Here is a 25,874-nt window from a genome sequence, read left to right as displayed (position 1 = left end):
CAATGGGTGTCTAAATTTATTCAAGGCTCTTATGACCTTACTTTTCCACATAGTTGTACTTATTTTCATACTATTTGAGTCCTTTACTAAAGAAAGCAATAGATTGTTCTTCATTTTCATCATTTAATTGAGTCAAAACAACATAAATACTTGACTCATCTCCTAAGGTGTAAAGAATGAAATATTTATCAAAATTTGGATTAATGAGAGTAGGAGCTGAAGCTATGGCTTCTTTGATCTCTTCAAAACTTGCTTTCCCTTCCTTGGTCCATGAGAACACCATATTGTTTTTTAGCATAGTCATAAGAGGTTTCACCATTGTAGCTAGATTAGGAATAAATCTTCTCGCAAAATTTATTCTAACAAGAAAACTCTATAGACCTTTCTTGTGGCTAGGTAGAAAAAGAACAAGTATTGCCTTTGTTCTTTCTAGATCAATGGTTAGATCATCTTTAGATACAATATGTCCTAATAATTTCCCTTGATTAGTGGCAAAGACACACTTTCTTGGATTCAAAGATACTCCATACTCTCTACATTTATAAACACTTTCTTGAGATGATCAAAATGCTCTACTACATCTTTTGAATATACTGTGATATCATCAAGCTAGACTAACAAAAGCCTTTCAATCATATTTTTGAAGGCCATCTACATTGCTTTTTGAAATATGGCACCTACATTTGTTAGTCCAAAAGGAATTTTACTATAGGCATAGGTGCCCCATTTGGTAGCGAAAGTAGTTTTATATCTATCAGCTTCTTTGACTAACACCTGATTATAACCTAAGAATCTATCCAAGAAGTAGAATCTCTCTGAAACACTAACTTTGGACAATATCTATTCCATGGAATGGAGGGGAGGTGTGGTTAAGATCTCTAAAATCTACACACAGTCTAATTTCTCCATTCTTTTTTCTAATAGGGACAAGGTTTGCCACCCAAGAGGAGTGCTTAATAGGGAAAATGATATTGGCCTATATTAATTTTGACAGCTCATTTCTAATTAGGGGCTCAATCTTGGGGTTTACTAGTCTCTATTTTTGCTTAATAGGCTTGACATTATCCACTATATCTATAGCATGTTGAAATAGACTAGGGTCAAAACCCTTTAAATCATCACATGTCCATGCAAATATCTCATTCAATTATTGACATAGATGAACAAAACTTGCTTAGTTTTAGATTATACCTTACCCATGTTTAATGTTCTACCATTAGCAATTGTAACTGGCATATGATATCCTTTGTTTGTAGCAAGACTCATGCCTCTATCTCTTGCTTGGTCATTAGTATTGAAGACACTCTCTAAGGTAACGAGACCCTTAAATAACTTATTGGATCTAAGGTTGATGATTTGATCACCATATTGGTCATGCAATCTTGTCTAGTTTCTATTTGAGAACTCTGATTCATTCTATAAGAAACTCACAATTTGTGCATCAGATTCAAAAACTTGCCAATTGATATCATTATCAAGGACAATGGGTCTGACCACCACTTTAATTTTCTACTTCTTCTCATCCTTGAGGCACCTTGGAACATCGTAAGATGCACCCATTATTGCTAGTCTATCATCATGTCTATTTCCTCTTCTAGGTATGCTTTGAATATTAAAAGCATTGATACCTTCAAGCAAATCCCATACTCTATGTTTATAAGACTTAAGAAAACTATTCTTAGTAATATTTTGATTCCTCACCTGATTGATCACTAGCTCACTATCTCCATATACACTTAATACTTGAATCCTATTTTTTGAGCAAGTAAGAGACCTTGAATCAATGCCTCATCCTTGGCCACATTATTAGTACAAATGAATTAAAGCCTAAATGAGAAATAGTACCTTTCTAGTGCAAGAGAAACCAACATTACACTAACCCTTGATCCATTTTTATTTCTTGATCCATCAAAATACATACTCCACATCCCACTTGTATCTTCTTTGATTTTCATTAAGTTGGGGACAAAAGCATCCTTTTCTGATATACAATAAGTTCCAAGGCCTATCTCCAAGTTTTTTGATATAGGATCAAACTGATATGCATTAGCCCACTCATCGAAGAGGAAATCGGGTGTATCAGCTAAAGAACTAACAGGCTCATTTGCTGTATTATTTTCATCTATTTCTAGGATGGTATAATCATATTGATTAAATTAGAAGTGTAAGGCTCAATGTGATTGAGGACTAATGGTTTTTCTCTGATTGAAGCTTTGGTTCCATATCTAGTTCTAAAAACATATATGACCAATCAGAAGATATGTAACCACCCATTTGATTAGTAAAGTCTCCTGAAAGACAAATCAAAAAGTGTGGCTTGACCTTAGTAACTAATATATCTTGAACTAAAGTACAACTTGGGTATGCATGTAAGGCCATTTCAACATTTCTAAGGATTCCCACAGTCTTGAAAATACTACCATCTAACTACAATACATCCTTAAAAATGGGTTCATATTTCACTTCTAAAATATCAACAACACATTTGGGCATTATTGAACTACTAGCCCTTGAATCAAGCATGCAATTGTGGACTAGCTTATCTCCTATAAGCAAAGAAACATAAAATGGAGGAGGTCTAACCTTTTTACTTGTTTTTACCTCCTTTGATGTTTGTACCAAACTCATCCTCCATGCTAGGCGGCTAATCTCTAAGCTCAATGTTTTCCAACTCCTACTGCAGTAGCCTCCTTTGTGATGGTACAATAGTTACAACATCCCACATAGAAATGTTCACATTGGTCTTCCTCATTTGATCTACCACACTAAAAGAAGCATTAGATGTTCTGGTAAAAGACTTAGAAGTAGAAGCTTGAGGTAGGGCAATCTATGGGTTATTCACATTATCTTTGCTTTCACTCTACCTTTATTGCCAAGGTACATTAGTGAGTTGATTAGTATTGTGTTGCTGGGAAACTACTTGCACATATGGTACTACACTTGATGTTGAAGTCTGATTAGGAGTTTGAGGAGAAACCTCTTCCATAGTTCTTCTCTTGCTTCTAGTATTGTAAGCACAAGAATCTTGGTTTATATTACCATGCTCTTCTACAAGGCAATTCATGAAAGAACAATCACCCAACTAAAAAGTATTCGTAGGTTGAATAGCATTGTGTTGTTGTGCAACTGCCTACTCTAGTATAGTTAAAGCCAAGTAAGATTCTTCCTTCTGACACATGCAATATCCATAGGAGTAGTTACAAGAAGGGCATAAATCTTGATCTTGAGCAAGGTTGTTCTGAGGGACTAAAGACCTATTTAGGTTGTTGTTTGAAGACTGGGGGTGGTCGATAGGTCTATTCTAATTGTGAGGGTGGTCAATAGGTCTATTCTAATTGTAGGGGACATCACTCTAATTTGGAGATCTACCATGAATGAGACCTTGACTCTGGAGTTGGAGAGGCTTGTTATTTTGAGCTTGCTACCTCTTCATAGTCACCAACTCATTTCCCATCTTTTGTACTATTATAGTATTGTCCTCCATCTTCTTTTCTTGATCTAGCATCCCCTATCTATATTCTACATAACTATTTGCATCATGGGCTCAATCCTGTCAATTCCATTAGAGGATGTAGAAGCTATTGGGACCACAACAAGAGGCTAACTTATAGAGGAAATATGAATAGGGGCTACAGTAGGCTGATGATTGGGCAAGTCAGGGAAGAAAGGCATTGGGGACCTTGGAGCTAACTTCCCTCCCTGTATCAAAATATTCTTAGCTCTTGTGGCAACCTCATAAGAATTTAGTAGAGTGTCCCCTCGCATAGATTGTAAGGAGCTACAAATATCACTATTGAAGGCTCTAAGATAATATAAGAATGCAATACTAGAAGAGGGCTTCACTATAATAGATATTTTGTCCTATGTATTTTGAAATCTATAATTGAAATTAGTCATACATTCATGGGGGTCCTCTTGATAGTTGTCAGCTATTCTAAAAGTGACAAGTGATCACTTTTGTCCTCAAAATGCTTGCAGAGGGCTTCCCCAGTAATAGAGTTATGAGGCATAACTCTATACCATTGTAGTGCCTTTCCTTTCAACAACAAGGCTAGAAGCCTAACTACTACATCATCCTCAGTGATACTATGAATATTTTAGACATTAGAAACCTCCTAAATATGCTCAATAGGGGAGATAGAGGTTTCACTAGTAAACTTAGGAATACTCTTAAGAGCTAGTATTGGTATATCATGCCTTTGAGCTAATAGAAGGGGGCTCCTACTAATAAAGGTAGCAAAAACATGAGCGCTAGCCATGTAAGAAAGTGTTCTATTGATATGAGCAGATGGTATTCTAGGTTGAGACCTAACAATAGGAGGAGTGGAGATGGATCTTGTAGGGGTATGTGTTACTATCGCACACCTAACTAGTGATAGAGATACTCTAGCCTTTCATCTTGGCTTAGAAAGAGAAAGCTCCTGGTATTGGAAATTACCTCTAGAAGATGCCCTTGTGTTTTTCTTGGGCATGAATCACAACAACTTTGGTTTGGAAACTAGATTATGCTTGAAGCTTAGAGTTGCCAAGTACTTTTGAACAATGAGCCTCTTGAAGGCTTTATACTAAAGGCAGTATTATCCCCTTAGCATGAACATGGAATTTTTTTGACACCATTGAACTTTAAATTTTTTAATGTATTGTCCCACCAAGGGTGCCAAAAACTATTTTCACAAAAGCTTGCACCCTTGTCCAAAGTTTTTACCTAAGGAAAACCTTGTAAAACATGGAAATAACCTCCAAGTTGAGGGACTTGAACTATGAGGTTGGATCTCTAGAGAAGGTTGGCTTACTCTACTATTAGGATGCACTTAAAATATTCTTGGAGAGAAAAGGGAGAAGGAATACATGAAAGTAACTACCTAATCTATTCTAAAGAGATGATGCACCAAAATAGGATATTTAGACCAATCTCTACCCATAGATGCACAGTGCCATTATAATGTCATTCCAAATATATATGGATTCAGACTTGCTTTAATCTATTAACCACATAGAGATCAGATAACCACATGTGTAACACAAAGAAAAATGTTTCACTTATTATTCACAGGCCAAAAGAGATATAGAAATGCAGATTATAGATATTTGCAATAGATCAAAGAGAGGCAAACAAAGTTTGCATAGTACATTGACAACTGAAAGAGATAAGATTGGGTGTCATATAACTCAAAGGCAAAGAGGGAATTTACAGTAGCATGCCAAGACAATACCAAAGAAATAGAGAAGATCTCACCCTAAGAAAGAGTATACCATTTGCTTTTATAGTGCAAGCATAACTCAGATAATTTCCATTATAAGACAAAATTAAACCACTACAAATCAAATCCACAGAGAAAAAGCATTGCCAAAATCAAAAAGATCTAATCACAGCGTGGATCCATACACAAGAAGATCACTTCTTCACTAACAAAGCTCTAAGAGGTCAAGAACGTTGATCATTAACTTCTAACTGAATAAATAGATCAATAGATAGTGGTGGAGCATCTCTTTATATTTATCAGACCTAGAGAATGATGAAAGTGGTTGCAAGAGATAAAAAAGATTGCGTTCATCATCAATGAGCTACTTCTGCTGTCATTAACTTCGCCAAATTTAGTCATGTTGTTTAGTCAACTAGAATTAACCATCAAGCCTTACCACATGGACCAAACATCTCCAACCATTCTACTACTTTGTCAGCAATTTGACATTATGCCTTGCATTTGACCTCTTGTGATCACAACTTTGCCACCACCTTTCCTCAATAACAATTTTTTCTTGTGAATCGCAACCCATTGGTTATCATTGCTTCACAACCCACTCCTAACATCCTTCATTAACTATAGTGACCTTTTGAAGACTAATACCTAAACACATTCACACTGTTGCCACCTTAACTTGAGGTTCCTTTCTAACCCTTGCGATCAAGCAAAACAAGGGAAATTTCTTGATTGCAACTCAAACCTTAACCACTTCCTAACCTTTTGCGATCATGCACTGGCCATAGATCTAAAATATCTAACGGTGCAAAGCATGTACATTGAAAATTTGAAGGCTAGTTCTTTTCGCGTTGTCATGACTTAAATTGTGGCATGTTAATGTAACTATGTGAATAGGAAAAAAGAGAGCAAAGCATTCTTTTTTCATCCCAACCTTGGTTAAGCCAATATATTCTATGATGCTATGGACACAAAGCAATGCCACTTTCTCCATCTTGATCTTAGTTAGTGCTTAACATACCACGACTGTGTGAATCACATGGTTGGTACTTTAAACATTCTAAGGCACAAAAAAGAAATAAGGAACATAGAAAATGTTAAATTAAAACCTTAGGTGACCGTTAAGCAAGTTATTATTTGAATTTGATTTCCTAGCAAGAGGGCATTTTGGTTAACAATAATCACTAAGTTTCTCAATAAAGCCACATATAGACTTACTTAAGAGAACTTAGGACATATGAGTACCTGCCCTAGTAGAGTCACGAAAAAATGTTGGTTAATGATTTGTCTTCCTTGACATTCGATTTATACCTTGACTCTTTGACTGCCCAATGGCTTATGGAAAACAAAGAAGTTAACAACATAATGGGTCAGTGTAGTATTCTATCAAAGACCCCTGAATTGAAAGGTACAACTCCCTTATGGATGCAAGATATGCAATGAATTGTGTCTTTTAGGTTTTGAGGGTATGCTCTTTACTAGAACATAGAAGAGGGAAAAACAAAGTTGCTCCCCCTTCTTTGCCTAGATTATTTAATGTGTTGAGCAACTTGGTTTTTACCTCTTTTTCTCTATGGTTAAGTGCATACCCTCAAAACTCAAAAGAGAAAAATTATTTCATATCTTGCATCCATAAGGGAGTTGTCCTTTCAATTTAGGGGTCTTTGATAGATTACTACGCTGACCCATTCTATTGTTAAGTTCTTTGTTTTCCATAAACCATTGGGCAGTCAAAGCATTAAGGTATAAACCAAATATCAAGGAAGACAAACTATTAACCAACACTCTTATGGAGAATGAATACAGTTAGGTAAAGTCTCTATTAACATCTTATGAGATTTGGAAAACATTAGAATCTACTTTTGAAGGTGATAAGCATACAAAAATGATAAGATTATAGAGTTGGATATGTTCATTTCAAGATGCTAAAATGATGGAAGATGAATCTATAAGAAGCTATGTGGATAGGATATCTAAGATTGTTGCAGGAATCAAATCATATGGTAGAACTAAGGAAGAAGATGAGGTTGTGTGGAAGATCTTGAAAACATTGACACCACCATTCAAGCAAGTAGCACAAATGATTGAACTATTGATACCCTGTACTGAGAAGTTTACTAGAGAAACCTTTCTTGGAAGATTGGAATCAACAAAAGCAATTCTGAGATAGTATGGAGAATTGATAAGAGTTGAAACAACTTTGATTCCCTTAAGTGTTCAACCTCTAGAAATGTGAGCATACATGGAGATTTTGGTAGCAGCAATACAACTAGATTTGATGAAGATAAGAAGATTGAAGAAGGTATAGCCCTTCTTGTAAGAAGAGAACTAGATGGTGAGATTGTCTTCAAATGTTGGACTTGTAGTGAATTTGGTCATTATGAATCTAAATGTCCTAAAAGAGAGAAAAAGTATAAGGGAAGGTTTAAGAATAGAAGACCTATAAATTGTCTATATGCAAATGAAGATGAGGAATCTAATGGAAAAGTTTAGAGTGAAAGTGATGATGATCTAGAATTCATGACATAGAAATTAGAGAGGAAAAATCTCCCATTTCTTAAGTTGAAAAGAAATATAATTAGATAATAGATAGTGGATGTTCACATCACATGACTAGTGATATGAATAAGTTTGTTAAATTTAGGAATCATGGCGGAGGTATTGTTAGAGTTGGTAACAATGCAACCTATCACATTATAGGGATATGATCTATTACTGTTGATGGAAAGACTAACATTGATGATGTTTAATTTGTTGATGGATTAAAGTAAAACTTGTTGAGTGTTGGACAGTTGGTGGATAAAGGTTATTAGTTTCAATTTGTAGAAAAGTCTTGCATTATCAAAGATAAAGATGGTAAGCTGATTGGAATCGGAACAAGGTTCAAAGGTAATGTATTTCAGTTGAATCCTACTGAGATAACATGTTTGGTTACAAAAGTGGATAACATTTGGTTATGGCATAGGATGTTTTGTCATATAAGTTTTGATAAAATTGTGAAGGTTAGTAGTACATTTACAATTAGAGGTCTACCTAACAAAATAAATTCTACTAATATTGTTTTCAAAAAATGTATCTTGGCTAAGCAGAAGAAGGTATCTTTTCCTAGCAAGTTCACTACTACAGAGAAGCTGGAGATTGTTCACACAGATTTTAGTGGCCCCTCAAGAACAAGAGGATTCTATGGAGAAAAGTATTTCATAATTTTTGTTGATGATTTCATTATAATGATGCACGGGTAGCATTCCTTAAAGAAAAGTCTGAAATATTTGAGAAATTTAAGATATTTAAGAATAGAGTTGAGAATGAATATGGTGTTAAGTTAAATTTTTTGAGATCAGATAGAGGAGGAGAGTTTAAAATGCAATTAAGAGACAATTGTCTTCACTTAAGACCCCTGAGTAGATAATTGGAACCAAAGACAAAGGAGTGATGATAAGGAACAAAGTTAATGAAGAGACATGTTTGATTTCTCAAGTTAAACCTAAGAGTGTAGATGAAGCCTATATATATTATCATTGGATTCAATCAATGAAGGAAGAATTAGATTAGATTGTGAAGAATGAAACATGGGAATTAGTTTCAAGGCCTAAAAACAAGAATGTTATTAGAACCAAATGTGTATTTAGAAACAAGATGAATGAACAAGGTGAAGTTGTAAGAAACAAGGCTAGACTTGTGTGCAAAAGATATTCATAGCAAGAAGGAATAGACTATGAGGAAACTTATGCCTCTATAGCTAGAATGGGAGGAGTGAGAATGCTCCTAGCTTATCTAATGAATAAGAAATTCAAAGTGTATTGGATGGATGTAAAATTAGCCTTCCTGAATGGAGAACTTGAAGAAGTATGCATTGAGTAGCCTGAAGGTTTCTCTCTGAAAAAGAAAAAGACATGGTATGCAGACTAAAGAAATCTCTATATGGTCTAAAGCAAGCACCTAGAACCTGGTATGCAAGGTTGGACAAATATTTGGAAAATCTTGGATTTGTTAAAGGTATGAAAAATAGTAACTTTTATTTGAAAGAAATAGAGAATGGATTGTTGATAATAGTAATATTTGTTGATGACATAATATTTGGAGGTAACAATGAAGAAACTAATAAGTTTTCTAAAGAAATGAAGAATGAGTTTGAAATGAAGTTTTTCCTAGGTTTGCAAATTGTATAGAATAGTGATGGTATTTTTATTTCACCAGCTAAGTATTTGAAAGACTTGTTAAAGAGATTTGGCTTGGAAAGTTGTAAGCATGTTGGTACACCAATGATAAATTGTCACAAGTTATATGGAAAAGATGAGACACCTACATTTGGGCAAAAGAAGTATAGATCCACGATTGGAGGTTTGCAATATCTAACTCACACTAGACCAGATATAGAAAATACAGTTGGAATTGTAGCTATATTTCAAGCTAATCCTAAGGAGTATCATTATGAAATAGTAAAAAGGATATACAAATATTTGAAAGGAACATTTGAGTATGGGATATGGTATGACAGATCAAATGATTTTTCTCTATGTGCTTATATTGATGTGGATTGGACAGGTAGTATGGATGATAGAGAGAGCACTAGTGGTGGAGTATTCTTTCTTGGAGGAAGATTGGTTTCTTGGATAAGAAAGAAACAACATTGTATTTCATAGAGTACAACTAAGGAAGAGTATGTAGCAGTAGCAAATAATTGTAATCAAGTGATGTAGATGAAGAAGATGTTGAAAGATATTAGGATAAAATTTTCAAAACCTATTATTATATACTCTGATAGCACAAGTACAGTAAGTATCTCTAAGAATCTTGTACTTCATTCTAAGACTAAGAATATATCTATTAAGTATCATGTTTTGAGAGAGAATGTAGCAAAAAAAGAGATCAGATTGGAGTATGTGAGTACTAAAGATTAGATTGCAGATATTTTTACAAAGCCCTTTCAAAAGATACATTTGAGTACTTGAGATGTATGCTCAAGGTTATGTCCCTTCCTACTTTGGAGTAGATAATGTAGAGAATGCATCAATCTCGAGGTATAGAGCACTATTGTTTGGCTAGAGTGAATGTTGATGCTTCCTATATGGAGGAGTATCTATGATGAGTAGAGTCATTAAGGACTCTTGGTATTTGGTATTGAACAATGTCTTTGGACACTTGAGTTGGTTGAAGACTTGGAGCATTAAATTGACATAATGAGGCCTTTGTCATTGATGTCAATGGGGGAGAAGAGTGCATGAAAAATAACTTCTAGTTGAATGGGGGAGAGATAGTTGGACATATCTCTATTAGGGATATTTAGAAAGATTCATGAATATCTCTATTGGGGAGATATACAACATGAAGATATTGTTAGAATATATAGTCCACCAATATAACTAAGAGTGGGGGTGGGGGGTGAATCAATTATCCAACTAATATCACAATTATCAACCTTATTAAATGTTAACCATATGAGGAATATAATTAGAAACCACAAAAAGATACTCATGCACAAGAACACCATATATGTTAATTAGGGAAACCCTTGATCAAAGGGAAAGCCCTAGTGGAGATGATACCCAGAAGATGATTTACTAATATAAATATTCCTTATTAGAGGATGGACCCTATTAGGATTCTATAACAATATTCAGTACATATCATTCTTTGTTAGGAGACTTTGAATCCCTATTAGGAGATTCCAACCCTATTAGGAGCTGTGCCAACCATGTTAGGAGTTGTAGAAGACATATGGACCCACTATCCAAAAAAATTTAGGGGCAAGACCAATGATCCTATTGTACAAATGATCTCTTTATTATTCCTTGCAAAATAATAGAAATGAATAGTACTTCCTTCATCTTTCTCTCTCCTGTCAACTAGACTTTTGCTCCTTTTGATCTTGTAACTAGATCACAAATCTTGCATCCAATAACCCCTTGGATTGCTTACTTGCATTCACCAAACACTCTGCTCCTTTTTGAACTTCACATTCAATACAATGATCACTTCTACATTAAAAATAAGGAAAACATCTTTCCTTTATACCGTATCTTCAAAATAATTCCTTGAGTCGGCCTTGAGGCTTTCCCAATTAATTATAATAAAATAATTAATTAATTCTACATTATAATAGCACTATTAGCTCATAGTCTATGCAACTTCCCACACATGCGACACTAGGGCTTGTGCATTTACTGATGTCATCATTAGATTGTCTTATGTCACTAGTTGACTATGCATATCCAAATTATATCTCTATTAGAAGATATAATATACACATCAGAAACTGCTTCTTAGGTACTCTATCTCTATACTTCTCTCTATAAATTAAGCATATCTTGTGTACATCTTTGACTTAGATACTATGCATTGAACCTTAACATCAAGACACTATATAGAACATGTCCATATATGCACATCACCAGACAATCAAAACATTGTCTGTACAACTAATATCTTTGTCTAATGCTCTGTTAGTCTTCACAGACTTATTGCTATGTTAACATCAATGACAAATATAGTCATGAATACAACATGTCAATCATGCTAACAATCTCCCCAAGTGTTCTAGCAATACTTAGGATACTCCCCCAAAGGAATATCAACATTTATGCTAACAATCTCCCCCTTTGGCATTGATGGAAACATAGATGAAAAAAAATCTAAGTTCCAAGAATATCAAATAGTACTTTGTTGATGTTGTTGTTGATGTTGTTCTCATCTTTTCAAATCCTCTTCATCAATAAAATTTGAAAACCTTTGGAATATTACTTTGTTCTACATCGTCATGAATCTTTCTAAATCTCCCTAATAGAGATATGCAACTATCTCTCCCCCCCATTCAACTAGAGGATTTTTTCATGTACTCTCTCCCTCATTGACATTAATGACAAAGGCCTCATTATGTCAATTTAATTCTTCAACTTATAACCAAATTGAGTGTCCAAAGACACTATTCAATACCAAATACCAAGAGTCCTCAATGACTCATCTCAGTAGAGATACTCCCCCATACGAGAAGCATCAACATTCAGTCCAATCTAACAATAGGGATTTGTACCACTAGACTGATGCACTCTCTACATCATCTACTCAGAAGTGGGTAGGGGCATAACCCCAAGCACACCTGTTAAGTACTTAAATGTATCTTTAGGTAAGGGCTTCATAAAGATATCTAAAATCTGATCTTTAGTACTCACATATTCCAATCTAATCTCCTTTTATGTTTCCTTCTCTCTCAAGACATGATACTTAATAGATATATGCTTAGTCTTAGAATGCAATACATGATTCTTAGACATACTTACTATATGTGTATTATCACAATATATGATAACAAGTTATATAAACTTAATTCCAATATCCTTCAACATCTCTTTCATCAATATGACTTGATTACAATTATTTTCTACTGCTACATACTCTGCCTTAGCTATACTCTATGAAATACAATCTTGTTTCTTTCTTAGCAAGAAACCAATCTTCCTCCAAGAAAAAATGCTCCACCACTGGTGCACTTTTTTTCATTCATACTCCTTGCCCAATCTACACTGATATATGCACATAGAGTGAAATAACTTGATCTATCATACCATATTCCATAATTAGATGTTCCTTTTAGATATCTAAATATCCTCTTTACTACTGCATAATGATACTCCTTAGGATCAACTTGAAATCTAGCTACAATCCCAACCATATTTTCTATATCTAGTCTAGTGTGAGTGAGATACTACAAACCTCCAATCATGGATTTGTACTTCTACTCAATTGTAGGTGTCTCATCCTTGCTAGATAACTTGTGAACAGTTATCATAGGTGTACCAACAAGCTTACAACTTTCCAATTCAAATCTCTTCAACAAATCTTTAAAGTACTTAACTTGTGAAATGAAATACCATCACTATTAGGCACAATCTACAATCCTAGGAAAAAATTCATTTCTCCTAACATGCTCATCTCAAACTCATTCTTCATTTCTTCAAAAAACTTATCACTTGATTCATTATTACCTCCTAATATTATATCATCAACAAATGTTACTATTATCAACAAACCATTCTCAATTTCTCTCAAATACAAGTTGCTATCTACCATACCTTTAACAAATCCAAGTTTTGTTAAATACTTATCCAACCTTATGTACCAAGTTCTAGATGCTTGCTTTAATCCATTTAAAGCTTTCTTTAAACTACATATCGTATCGTTGTCTTCTATCAGAGCGAAACCATCAGGGTGCTCAATGTATACCTCTTCTTCAAGTTCTCCATTCAAGAAAACTGATTTAACATCCATCTGATATACTTTGAACTTCTTATTCACTGCATAAGCCAACAACATTCATACTACTTCCATTCTAGCTACAGGGGTATATGTCTCCTCATAGTTTAATCCTTCTTGCTATGAATATCCTTTGCACACAAGTCTAGCATTATTTCTTACAATGTCACCTTTCTCATTCATCTTGTTTTTGAATACCCATTTGGTTCCTATAACATTCTTGTCTTTAGGTCTAGGAACTAATTCCAATGTTTCATTCTTCACAATATGATCTAGTTCTTCCTTCATTGCTTGAATCCAATGATCATCTTTACATCCTTCATCTGCACTCTTAGGTTCTACTTGAGAAATTAGACATAATTCCTCATTAACTTTGTTTCTTTTCATTATGTGTTTGTCTTTGCTTCCAATTATCTTCTCCTGAGGGCAATTCTTTGTCATGTTTATGTTAGAGGTAGGACTCTTATCTCTTCTCTTGGTTTGTATCTTTATTCTCCTCTTTAGTCAATAGTTTGTACATCATTGTATATATCAGTATTAGTCTCAAAGAAAAATTCTACATTCTATCTATTAGTCTCTAGATTATAATCATCAATAATAGCTACTAGAGCTAACTCTTCTTTTACTTCCTCTTCCTTAACCAATCCAGGCTTATTAAATTCATCAAAAAGCTAACTCTTCTTTCACTTCCTCTTCCTTAACTAGTTTAGGCTTATTAAATTCATGAAAAAGTGAACTATTCCTAGATTTTCTTACTCTCATAGGACATCTTGATTAAAAGTGACTAAGCTCTTTACATGTCCAACAAATGAAAATTTTCATACATTCTAGCTCTCTTTTCATAAGTAGATCAATTTTTTCTTTAATCTTCATGTCTTCTTTAGATAAGGATTTGCTTGCAGTTCTATTCTTTTGTGTACAACAAAAGGATTATAAATTAGGAAACTTAATGTTCAAATCGTTACACATATCTAATAATTCACCAAGAATATCCATCTTCTGGGTGTCAAAATTTCCTTTATCTAACTTGGGACTATCTTTCTCTCCCAAAGCTATTAAGTTTTTCCTTCAAGGACTTGATGCTCTGATACCAATTGTTAGATTATATAGTCCACCAATATAACTAAGAGAGTGGGTGGGGGGGGGGGGGGGGGGGAAGGGGATGAATCCATTATCCAACTAATATCACAATTATCAACCTTATTAAACTTTTACCATATGAGCAATATAATTAGAAACCACAACAAGATACTCATGCACAATAACACCATATATGTTAACTAGGGAAACCCTTGATTAGAGGGAAAATCCTAGTGTGGATGATACCAACAAGATGATGTACTGATATAAATTCATTTTTAGAGGATGAACCCTGTTAGGAGTCTATAAAAGCATTTAGTACATATAAGTCCCTATTAGGGGATTTTGAATCCTTGTTAGGAGATTCCAACCCTGTTAGGAGTTGTGCCAACCTTGTTAGGGGTTGTAGAAGATAGATGGACCCATTGTCCAAACAACTTCAAGGGTGAGACCAATGAACCTACTATCTAAATGATCTTTGTATTATTCCTTGTAGAATAATAGAAATGAATAATACTTCTTTCCTCTTTCTCTACCCTGTCAACTAGACTTATGTTCCTTCTCATCTTGTAACCAAAACACAAAACTTACATTCAATAATCCCTTGGATTGTCAAGTCACATTCACCAAAAACTCTATTCCTTTTCGCATACAATCATCACTTCTACATTACAAACAAGGAAAACATTTTTCCTTTATACCGTATCTTCAAAATAATTGCTTGAGTCAGCTTTGAGGCTTTCCCAATTAATTGTAATAAGATAATTAATTAATTCATCATTACAATAGCTATCAACTCATAGTCTATGCAATTTCTCATGTGTGTGACACTAGGGCTTGCACATTTGCTAATGTCATCACTAGATTGTCTTAGGCCACTGGTTGACCATGCATCTCTAGATTATATCTCTGTCAGAAGATAGGATACACACATCAAAAATTGCTTCTTAGGTACTTTGTCTCTATACTTCTCTCTATAAATTAGGCATATATTCTGTACATCTTCAACTCAGATACTAAACATTGAACCTTAACATCTGGACACTGTATAGAACATGTCCATGAATGTACATCACTAGACAATCAAAACATTGTCTATACAACTAAGATCTTTGTCTAATGCTCTATTAGTCTTCATAGACCTACTGCTATGTTGACATCTATGAAAAAAAAAAATCATGAATGGAACATGTCAATCATGCTAAAATATCCCCAAGTGTTCTAGCAATGCTTACGATACTTCCCCAAAGGAATATCAACATTCATGCTAACATATACATAATAGGGCAGTATTCTAGAGGATTTTAGATTTGATTGATGAAGAGGACTTGAAAACATGAGAACAACAACAATAGAGTATTGTTTGGTATTATTCAAACTTGGATGCTTTTCATCTATGTTTCCATCAATGCCAAAGGGAAAGATTTTTAGCATGAATGTTAATGGTATTCCTTTGGGGGAGTATCCTAAGTATTGGAGAGTATTGACATGTTGCATTCATGACTATATTTGTCATTGATGTCAACATAGTAGTAATTTGTGAAGATTGGCAGAATAGCAAACAAAGATCATACTTGTACATATAGAGTTTTGATGTATAGGTGAAGCGCAGTAAAGGACATGTTCCACTCTATTTCTTAATGATGAGGTTAAATGCACGTAGTCTAAGTCAAAGATGTATGGAAGCTATAAGTGATTTATAGAGAGTAGTGAAAAGATAGAGTGCATGTAAAGTAGTTTCTAATGATCCTATTATACCTTCTAGCAAAGATATAATCTAATAATGTACAGTTAGAAAGTGATCGAGGATAGTCTAGCGGTGATGTCAGCAAGTGCACAAGTCCTAAAGTCATATGTGTGAAATTTTGTATAGACTGTGAGCCAACAATGCTATTGTAATTAGGAATTAATTAAATATCTTATTGTAATTAATTGGGAAATCCTCAAGATAGACTCAAGGAATTATTTTGAAGATAGGGTATAAAGGAAATATGGTTTCCTTGTTTTTAATATATGGAATATGAGTATAGCATTTGAAGTGATCAAGGAAGTGTGGATTGAAGAAAAGTGTTCTAGTAAATGTAAGTAAGTGATTCAAGTGATTTTTGAATGTGAAGTTCATGATTTGGTATCAAGATGAGAAGGAGAAGAGGTCTAATTCAAAATATAGAAAGAAGGAAGCACAATTCTATTCTATTATTCTACAAGGAATAATATGGAGATCATTTGGATGGTGGGTTCAGTGGTCTTGCCCCTGAAGCTATTTGGATAGTGGGTCCATCTACCTTCTAAAACTCTTAATAGGGTTGGAATCTCTTATCAGGGACTAATATGTACTGAACATTGTTATAGACTCCTAATAGGGTCCATCCTCTAACAATGAATATTTATATTAGTACATCATCTTGTGGGTACCATCCCCAAAGAGGTTTTCCCTCTGATTAAGGGTTTCTCTAAACATATCTAGTTTTATTGTGCATTAGTATCTTGTTGTGCTTTCTATTTATATTGCTCAAATGGTTAAGATTTATTAAGGTTGATAATTGTGATAATAGTTGTATAACTGATTCAACCACCCCTCCCCTCCCAGTTATATTGGTGGACTATATATTCTAACATTTTCTATTTCACTAACTACTATATTTGTCCATTCTAAAATGGTGAAAAGACACAAAATTGGGATTTTGTACAAGTATTTTTTAAGGTCAACCAAAATAGAAGGCTATAGGAGTTGAGTTATAGAGATAAGAGACCAAACACTAGATAGGGGAAGATGATTTATAGTAGGAAATACTTGGAGGAGATGAAAAGGTTGAACCAAGTGAATTACCACAAGGAGAAGGAGAAAGAAGACCTAAACTCGTCTTAGAAAAGTATGCATGAAGACATTATACACCAGATCATATCATTGGAGACAAAGATTCATGAGTCATGACAAGAAACAAGTTGAAGATGAATACATGTTTACTATATGAGTTTGAGCCAAGAATAGTTAAATATGGATTGGAGAATGAAGATTAGATTAAATCAATGAATGAGGAAATTGATCAAATAGAGAAGAACAAAACATGGATGATGGTACCAAGGTCAAAGGATAAGAACGTGAGTAGAACCAAGTGGGTATTCAAAAAAAAGTTGAATGAGAAAGGTGAAGTCACACAAACAAGGTAAGATTGGTTTGCAAGGCATATGCACAAGAGGAAGGAATTGACTATGGAGAGACATTTGCCCTAGTTGCAAAGTTGGAAGGAGTCAAAAACTTACTTGCATATTTTGGTTACAATGGTTTCGATGCACATCAAATGGATGTTAAATCTACATTTTTTAATGGAATCTTGGAAAAAGAATTCTACATTTAAGAACTTGAAGGATTTGTTGACCCTAGCAAGAAGAATATGGCATGTAAGTTGTAAAAAGCATTGTATGGTTTAAAACAAGCTCCTAGAGCATGGTATGAAAGGTTACACATATATTTGGTGAAATAGCAATCTGCATTGAAGGTGAATCTAAGAATGAGATATTTCTAGCTGAAATATTTGTTGATGATGTCATATTTAGAGGACATGATTTATCGTAAAAACCATTTGCTAGTGAGATGAAGAAAAAATTTGAGATGTCAATGTTTGGAGAGATAAAATTATTTGTTCATTTGCAAGTCTATCAAATGAAAGGAGGTATATACATTACACACTTAAAGTATATCAAGGAGATATAAGAAGAATTGATTAGGATGGAAACATTGATGACTGAAAGAGTACAAGTGGAGGCACTTTCTTTCTAGGCACTCAACAAGTAAGAAACAAAATTATATTTTCAAATCCACAATAGAAGTTAAATATGTTGCAGTAGCAGTTAATTTTTCAAAAATTGTATGGATCAATTAATTGTTGGAAGGAATTAAGGAAGATATTACTAAACCTATGATGATATATTGTGATAGCACAAGTGCTATAAACATATCCAAGAACCTTGTGACAACCAAGAAAAATGGAGAGAAAACTATAGTATTGATCGAGCGTAGTGAAGGCCAAGTGAGAAAGTGTAAGCCGAGAAAGATAAATCAATAGAGACTGAGCTACCTATTGATGACTAAGCTAAAGAACATGATGATGACCGAGTGTCAGTTTTTTAATAGTTTGTGCAAGAATCAAGTTTCAAGGCCAAAACAATTGAATTTATAAATTGTTTAAAACATGTAAATGACAAGGATTGATGAGATGACATATATAATGCATGAATTAAATTTTTTAAGTAATCTAAGGAGAAGATTCAATGAGGACTTTCCAAAAGTTTCAAGAAAGAAGAAGCAAGACAAAATGATGGACAGATTCAATTAATCCAATCAAACCCTAGGATCTATAGTTATGTTTAAGTGGAAAAAAATTAAACTTATCTATTTAAGGAGACATAAGAGTTGAGTTTTGGTTGTTGGACTAAAGAATTTGTGAAGGACAAGTGAAGAGAAGAGTGATAGAGGAAAAGTTAGATGTTGGTGAAGTGAGATTGCTTGAATAGTTTCCAAGTAGGTTAGATATGGAGAATGTGATGAAGTCCAGTCAATGAACTAAACATGAGCCAAATGGAGCTCTAGACATGCAAAGCGAGTAATACTTTATCAGATCAACCTATTAGAAAGATTTAGAATAAATAAGCAGGTGGGGGTGTGGATCATTTATTGTCAGGTCTAGATGTACTAATTGAACTTTTCAACTCTTCAAACAAATTAGATCTAATAATTAACTAGCCGAATCTTTATAACACCTTACCAATAACACAAACTTGTAGTCTACTATCCCAATAATAACTAACTTGTAGAATGTAAAACATTAAATATTAAACATCTCAAATAACATCCACACAAGTAAAACACCACAATTTAATGTGGAAACCCAATTTAGGAAAAACTACCAGTACCATGTCATCATTTTTTCACTCTTCTAAAGTGAGCTCTATTAGGAGTCAACCATGTTAAAGGTTACAATACATATTGTTAAGTGTGATCTCGTTAAAGGATTTAATCAGTCTATTAGGAGTGGCCTTGTTAGAGGACTTAAGAACATTCCATTATAATGTCACCTTGATTAAAGGATTTAAAAATGACTCTTAGGTCAACCTTGATTAAAGGATTTCAAGTGGTACAATGGTTAGAAAGTAACACCAACTTAATCTAATAAATACAACTCACTTTGAAAATACATATCACAATTCAGTTCAACAATTGATTCATTTACTAGCCTCCATTATCCTCTTCATCACTAATTTACTTGACAACCCTTCAAGCAATCACTCTTCACCTTAGCTCTTCACTATTCAACCTTCTGCTCAATTTTACCAATCAATAGAATCAACAACTACTCCAACCTTTATTATGATAGCCCTTATGCCTCCTCAAATAGGTAGCTTGATCCTTTTCCACTTAAACACCATCATTGATTTTAGGTTTAGGTCAAATTCATCGAATCCTTCCATCATTTCATTTCCTCCTTGACCTTTTAGAAACTTCTCTTTGAATCCATGCTTAAGAATGCTTAAATATGGTTTCTCTTGCATTAAATGTTTCATCTCATCAATTCTTATCTTCAAAACTCTTTACATACTTGATGAATTCAACTAAGTTGGGCATGAATTTCAAATCCTTCACAAAATAACAAATGTTGACACTTGGCCAAAACTATGTTCCTTAGCCTCAGTCATCACTAGATAAATCGGTCACCACTAAATTTCTCACTAGGCTTACACTAGATTCACTCGGTCTATTTACTAGCACTCGGTCCAACCTTTTTTGACACTTTGTCTTTACTAGTGCTCGATCGACACTAAAATTTCTTGGCTTCAACTATTTACTCTATCGATAGTAACATACCTTAGCTTCCATAATCTTCTTCTTTGAAGCTTAGTTAAGCCAATATATTTGTTCTTCATTGAACAGCTCTTCTAGGTTTCAATTTAACTATCTCCTTCACTTAGTGTTATGATTAAACAACAAATTATCTTGTCAATGTCCAACTAATCAAGTGTCCATTGTAATTCTACATAACTCAACCTTTCCACTAGGTATTCTTGTTATTTCTTCTTCTCAAATCCTCTTCATCAATCATCTTGATATGGAACTCTACTCAGGTAGCAAGTGTCTCACAAATAAGGTTTGACATCAATGACAACATAACAATTGTTCCAATTGTAGTTTCCAACAAAACCTAGTTGTTACTTTCTAACCACTGTGGCAGTAAAATGCTTTAATCAAGGTTTACCTAGCAATTATATTTGTGAATCCTTTAATCAAGATAGATTTCTAGTGGAATGTTCTAGAGACCTCTAACAAGGCCACTCCTAATAGGGCCACACCTAAGAGTGTGTTTTGTAACCTTTACTAGGGTTGGCTCTTAACCAAGATCACTTCAGGAGAGTGCAAAGTGGTAGCATGCTACTTGGTGGTTTTTCCCAAATTGAGTTTCCACATTAAATCCTAGTTTCATAAATATGTAAAAAGGAATTTTATGTTTCATGCTATTTACTAGTATATATATTTATGTTATTTGACATATACTAAATAGAGAACCAAGAGATAATATGATAAGTTTGATTACTGATGAATTGTTATATTGGCTAAGTGGATTTAAGAGTTCGAATAAGTTGTTTGAAGTTGTTAAAAGTTGAATTGATAGATATGGACTTGAGGATAACTGATTTACCCACCCCCTCTCTTATTTATTCTCATCATTCTAACAACTGGTTGGAAAATGAATACATTGCACCTCCACTTCTGATGACCTTGGAACAAATGGTTGACAACAAAGATCATAATAGTCAGATGAATGAAGTTGCATCTACTCTAAATGATCTTATATTTGATGATGTCAAGAACTCTACTAATGTTAAACAAATATGGAACAAGTTGGCACTTATACATGGTAAAGATTCAAATGTGCTAAGAGATAAATTTTAAATCTTAAGAGGTACATATGATGAAATGAGAATGATGCATAGTATATGAATTGAATAAAATATTTTTTTAGTAGAACTAGATCTTCTATAGGATTTATCACTAATAATTAAATTTTAATTAAATTTCTTAGAACTCATAAAAGTTTTTGCAATTCAAGATTTTAGAGTTGTGCCTAGAAATGACTTGACACTTGATAGTTTTGTCAGTTGTTAATTGTATTTGATTTGCAAAATCTTGATAAAAATTTGGTTACCCTTAGAAATGCTTTTAAGTCTTCACTAACTATTGGTATTTCAAAGAAATAGAAGAGTAGTATAGATAAAAATGAGCTTGAATATGAAGATGATATGGAAACATTGCTTGCAAGGAGATTATCAAGAGCAAAAGGTAAATTACCCCTAATCTATTTTAAATTCAATGAATTTGGTCATTTTGCAAATAAGTGTCCTAATTGAAGTAAGAGTAATAGAAATGACAATAAAGATCACAAGTATAGGAAGAACAAGGACTACAAAGAAAAATGAAACAAATCATGCAACATTATTGAAGAGGGGCACATCAAGTCCAATATTGATGATGAAAAATATGTAGTTGAGATGGTTTATGTTTCTCTCAAGGAATATCCCACCGAAGAAAGGTATGAAAGTGAAAAATCCCTTATTTCACATGTTAGCAAGAATGATACATGGATCATATAAAGTGCATACTCACATCACATAACTGGTGACATAAGTAAGTTTGACAAACTTGAAAAAATTGATGATGGTGGAACTATTAAGTTAGGTAATGATGTTCCATATCCAATGAAAGATAGAGGATCATTAATTTTTGAATGATAAAATAATATGTGATGATGTTTATGAGGAACAAGGACTAAAGTATAATCTTTTGAGTGTTTCTCAGTTGAACAATTCAGGTCACAAACTAGAGTTTCAAAAGAGAAAAGTCTAAATATTTGATGATGAGGGGAAATTGTAAATGGAATAAAAACAAAAGGTAATCTATTTTATCTTGATCCTATTATTGAAACATGTTTGTTCTAAAGTTGATGATTTTTGGTTATGACATAAGAGATTGTGTCATGTAAATTTTGAGAACATGGTGAAGGTTATTAGAAAGAAAAAAGTTAGAGGCTTATTGAATCTACATAAACCTGAGAATGCTATCTGTAAAGATTGTCAACTTGGTAAGATGACAAAGCCAAAATTTTCAAGCACATTAGACACTTCTAATGATATTTTGGAATTAGTGCATATTGATTTGTGTGGACCAATGAAAGTTGAAAGTTATTATGGTGATATATACTTCATATTATTTGTTGATGATTACACTCGGATGATGACTATTATGTTAATGAAGGTAAAATAACATTCTTCTAATATGTTTAAATAATAGAAGGCTAGAGTTGAGAAAAAAAAAAGGTAAACATTTCAATATGAACCTGATGTATTTAGTTTTTAATCTATTCTAATATCAAAAAAATGGTAAATATTTGAAATTTCTAAAATCTGACAGAGGTAGTGAATTTATGTTTGTTGAATTACTAACTTTTGTGTTGATAATGGTATCAAAGGACAATTATCTACACTAAGGACACCACAACAAAATGGAATTACTGAGAGAAGAAATAAATCTATTATGAATTATGCAAGGACATTGCTGATTGAGAAGGATGTTGCTTAGATTTTTTAAAGAGAAGCTCTAAGTACTGCAATCTATACTCTCAATCGAGTTTAGAAGAAGAAAGGAACAAATAGGACACCCTATGAACTCTGGTATGGTCATACACCTAATGTGAGTTATATCAAAAATTAGAAGTAGGTGTTACATTTACAAAGATTCAAGGAATGGTAACTTTGATTCAAAAGGAGATGAAGGTATTTTCCTTGGATATCATCTAAGAGAAAAATATATAAATGTTTAAACAAGGCTACTAACACTATGATTGAAAGTGAAAATTTAAGGATTAATGAGTTTGTAGATAAGAACAATGTGGAAAGAAAGAAGGAACATGGAGATTACAATAGATTTTTATGTATATGAAGATGTACCTAACATACTACTCAAGTTATAGTAGAGAGCTACCAAGCATCAACCTAATTTACCTGAGAAGTAGATAGTACAAATCAAGCAAGAAGTTGAACCCCAACCAAGTGCAAATAATGCTAAGAACCAAACATATAAACCTATGCTGGAAACATGTGTGAGAACGAATCATTCACCTAAACAACTAATTGGAGAAAGAAGCATTAAAGTAATGAAAAGAAGTAAGCTGAAAGACATTAGATGTTTGATTCCTGATTTTGAGCCTAGAATAGTTAAGGTTGCACTTGAAAATGAGGATTAGATAAATTTTATGAATGAAGGAATTGATAAAATAGAGAAGAGTAATGCATGGACATTAGTACCAAGACCTACAAACAAAAATGTGATAAGAACAAAATGGATATTCAGAAACAAGTTGAATGAAAATGGAGAAGTAGTAAGAAACAAAGCAAGACTAGTTTGCAAAGGTTATGCCCAAGAAGAAGGAATTAACTATGGTTAGACTTTTGCACCTATGGAAAGATTGGAAGGAGTAATAATATTGTTGGCCTACGCTACTTACCAGAAGATCAAATTTTATCAAATCGATGTAAAATATGCATTTTTGTATGGAATACTTGAAGAAGAGGTCTACGTTAAACAACCAGAAGGATTTGCTGAACTTGATTAGAAGAATCTATTGTGCAAGTTGAACAAGGCACTATATGGACTGAAGAAAGCATTGAGAGCATGGTATGAAAGGTTACATTCTTATTGATTAAAATTGGATATTCTAGAACAATTGAGAACAATAATCTATATTTGAAAAATGAATTTGAGAATATGGTGTTAATTGCTGACATTTTTGTGGATGACATTATATTTAATGGGAATGACTTACTATGTAAAACATTTTCTGATCAAATGAGTAAAGAATTTAAGATGTCAATGTTTGGTGAGAACAAATTTTTTATTGGATTAAAGTTCATCAAACAAAGAATGGTATATACGTGACTTAATCATATGTAGAGGAGATCTTGAATTTTTTTGGAATGGATGAGCCAAGACTAGGTAGTACACCTTTGGTGATTGGAGTGAAATTGTTAAAAGATGATACTAATGTTGATGTAAATGAAATTCAATACAAATCAATGATTGGTAATTTGTAATATGTTGTGCATAGTAGGCAAGATATTGCACATGTTGTTGGAATTGTTGCAAGATTTTCATCTAATCCAAAGGAAACATACATGACAGATGCCAAGAGAATATTCAAATTTATCAAAGGACTAAAGATTTTGGACTATGGTACAAAAAAGATGGTGATTTTACTCTTGAAGTCTATACACATGATGATTGGGTTGCTAATGGTGATGATAAGAAAAAGCACAAATGGTGAAGCTTCCTTTTTAAGAGAAAGATTAATAACATGGTTAAGCAAGATATAAAGCTTCATTTCACAATCTATCACTAAAGTTGAGTATATTGTTGCTACAATCAATTGTTCTAATATTATTTGGATTAAGCACCTATTGGAGGGCATGCAAGAAGAGATAATCAAGCTTGTTACTATTTATTGTGATAACACTAATCCAATAAATATATCAAAGAATCTGGTGATGCATGCAATACAAAGCATATATCAATGAAGTATCACTATTTGAGGGAGAAAGTACAAGAAAAACAAGTAAGGCTTGAATATGTGAAGTCTAAGGAGAAAATTGTAGATATATTTACCAAGTCATTGCCTAAAGTTGCTTTTGAGTATCTAAGAGGTAAATTGGGGTCTTTGTTCTATCCAAAATTCACTAACTAAAAATGCATGTTGTGTCAATTCATGGATGAACAAAAATATTTTTGTGGAGTTGATGCAAGATTTCACACTTTAGGAGTAGTTATGAAGTTGTAAAAATAATTGGAATAAAACTGATAGAAACAATATATGTAAGGTACAAGGTGCAACTACAAGTCTTTATAAGTTTCACATTGGAACTTATAGTTACCTTTGGCATTGTTGTCAAAGGCAGAGACAATCTGTGAGAAACAAAATGAGGTGAAGAGAGTCAATAAGGAAGAATAAGAAAATGGGGAGTGATATCCTATGGGAGAAAATCTATAAAAAGAATGAGTAGAAGATGTAACCAAAGGGAGAGAGACTCAACAAACTAATACAAAAAATTAAAGATACTAATGAACAGAAAGAGATTGTATCCTATGGGGGAGAAATTTTGAATATGCTGAATATTGTTACTACTGAAGAATTAGACCAAGTACACCTGGTGATGAAATTTGTTGTAGAGAATTTAAATGAAAATTGGGAGCTAAAAAGTTGTATTATTTTCAATGCATACATGTGATTATCTTATGTATTT

The sequence above is a fragment of the Cupressus sempervirens genome, chromosome 6 (genome assembly GCF_028749045.1).
Source record: "Cupressus sempervirens isolate cs-2001-9-10 chromosome 6, ASM2874904v1, whole genome shotgun sequence".
Classification (NCBI taxonomy): domain Eukaryota; kingdom Viridiplantae; phylum Streptophyta; class Pinopsida; order Cupressales; family Cupressaceae; genus Cupressus; species Cupressus sempervirens.
The sequence above is the reverse complement of the archived record's forward strand: the minus strand, read 5'-3'. Positions refer to the sequence as shown.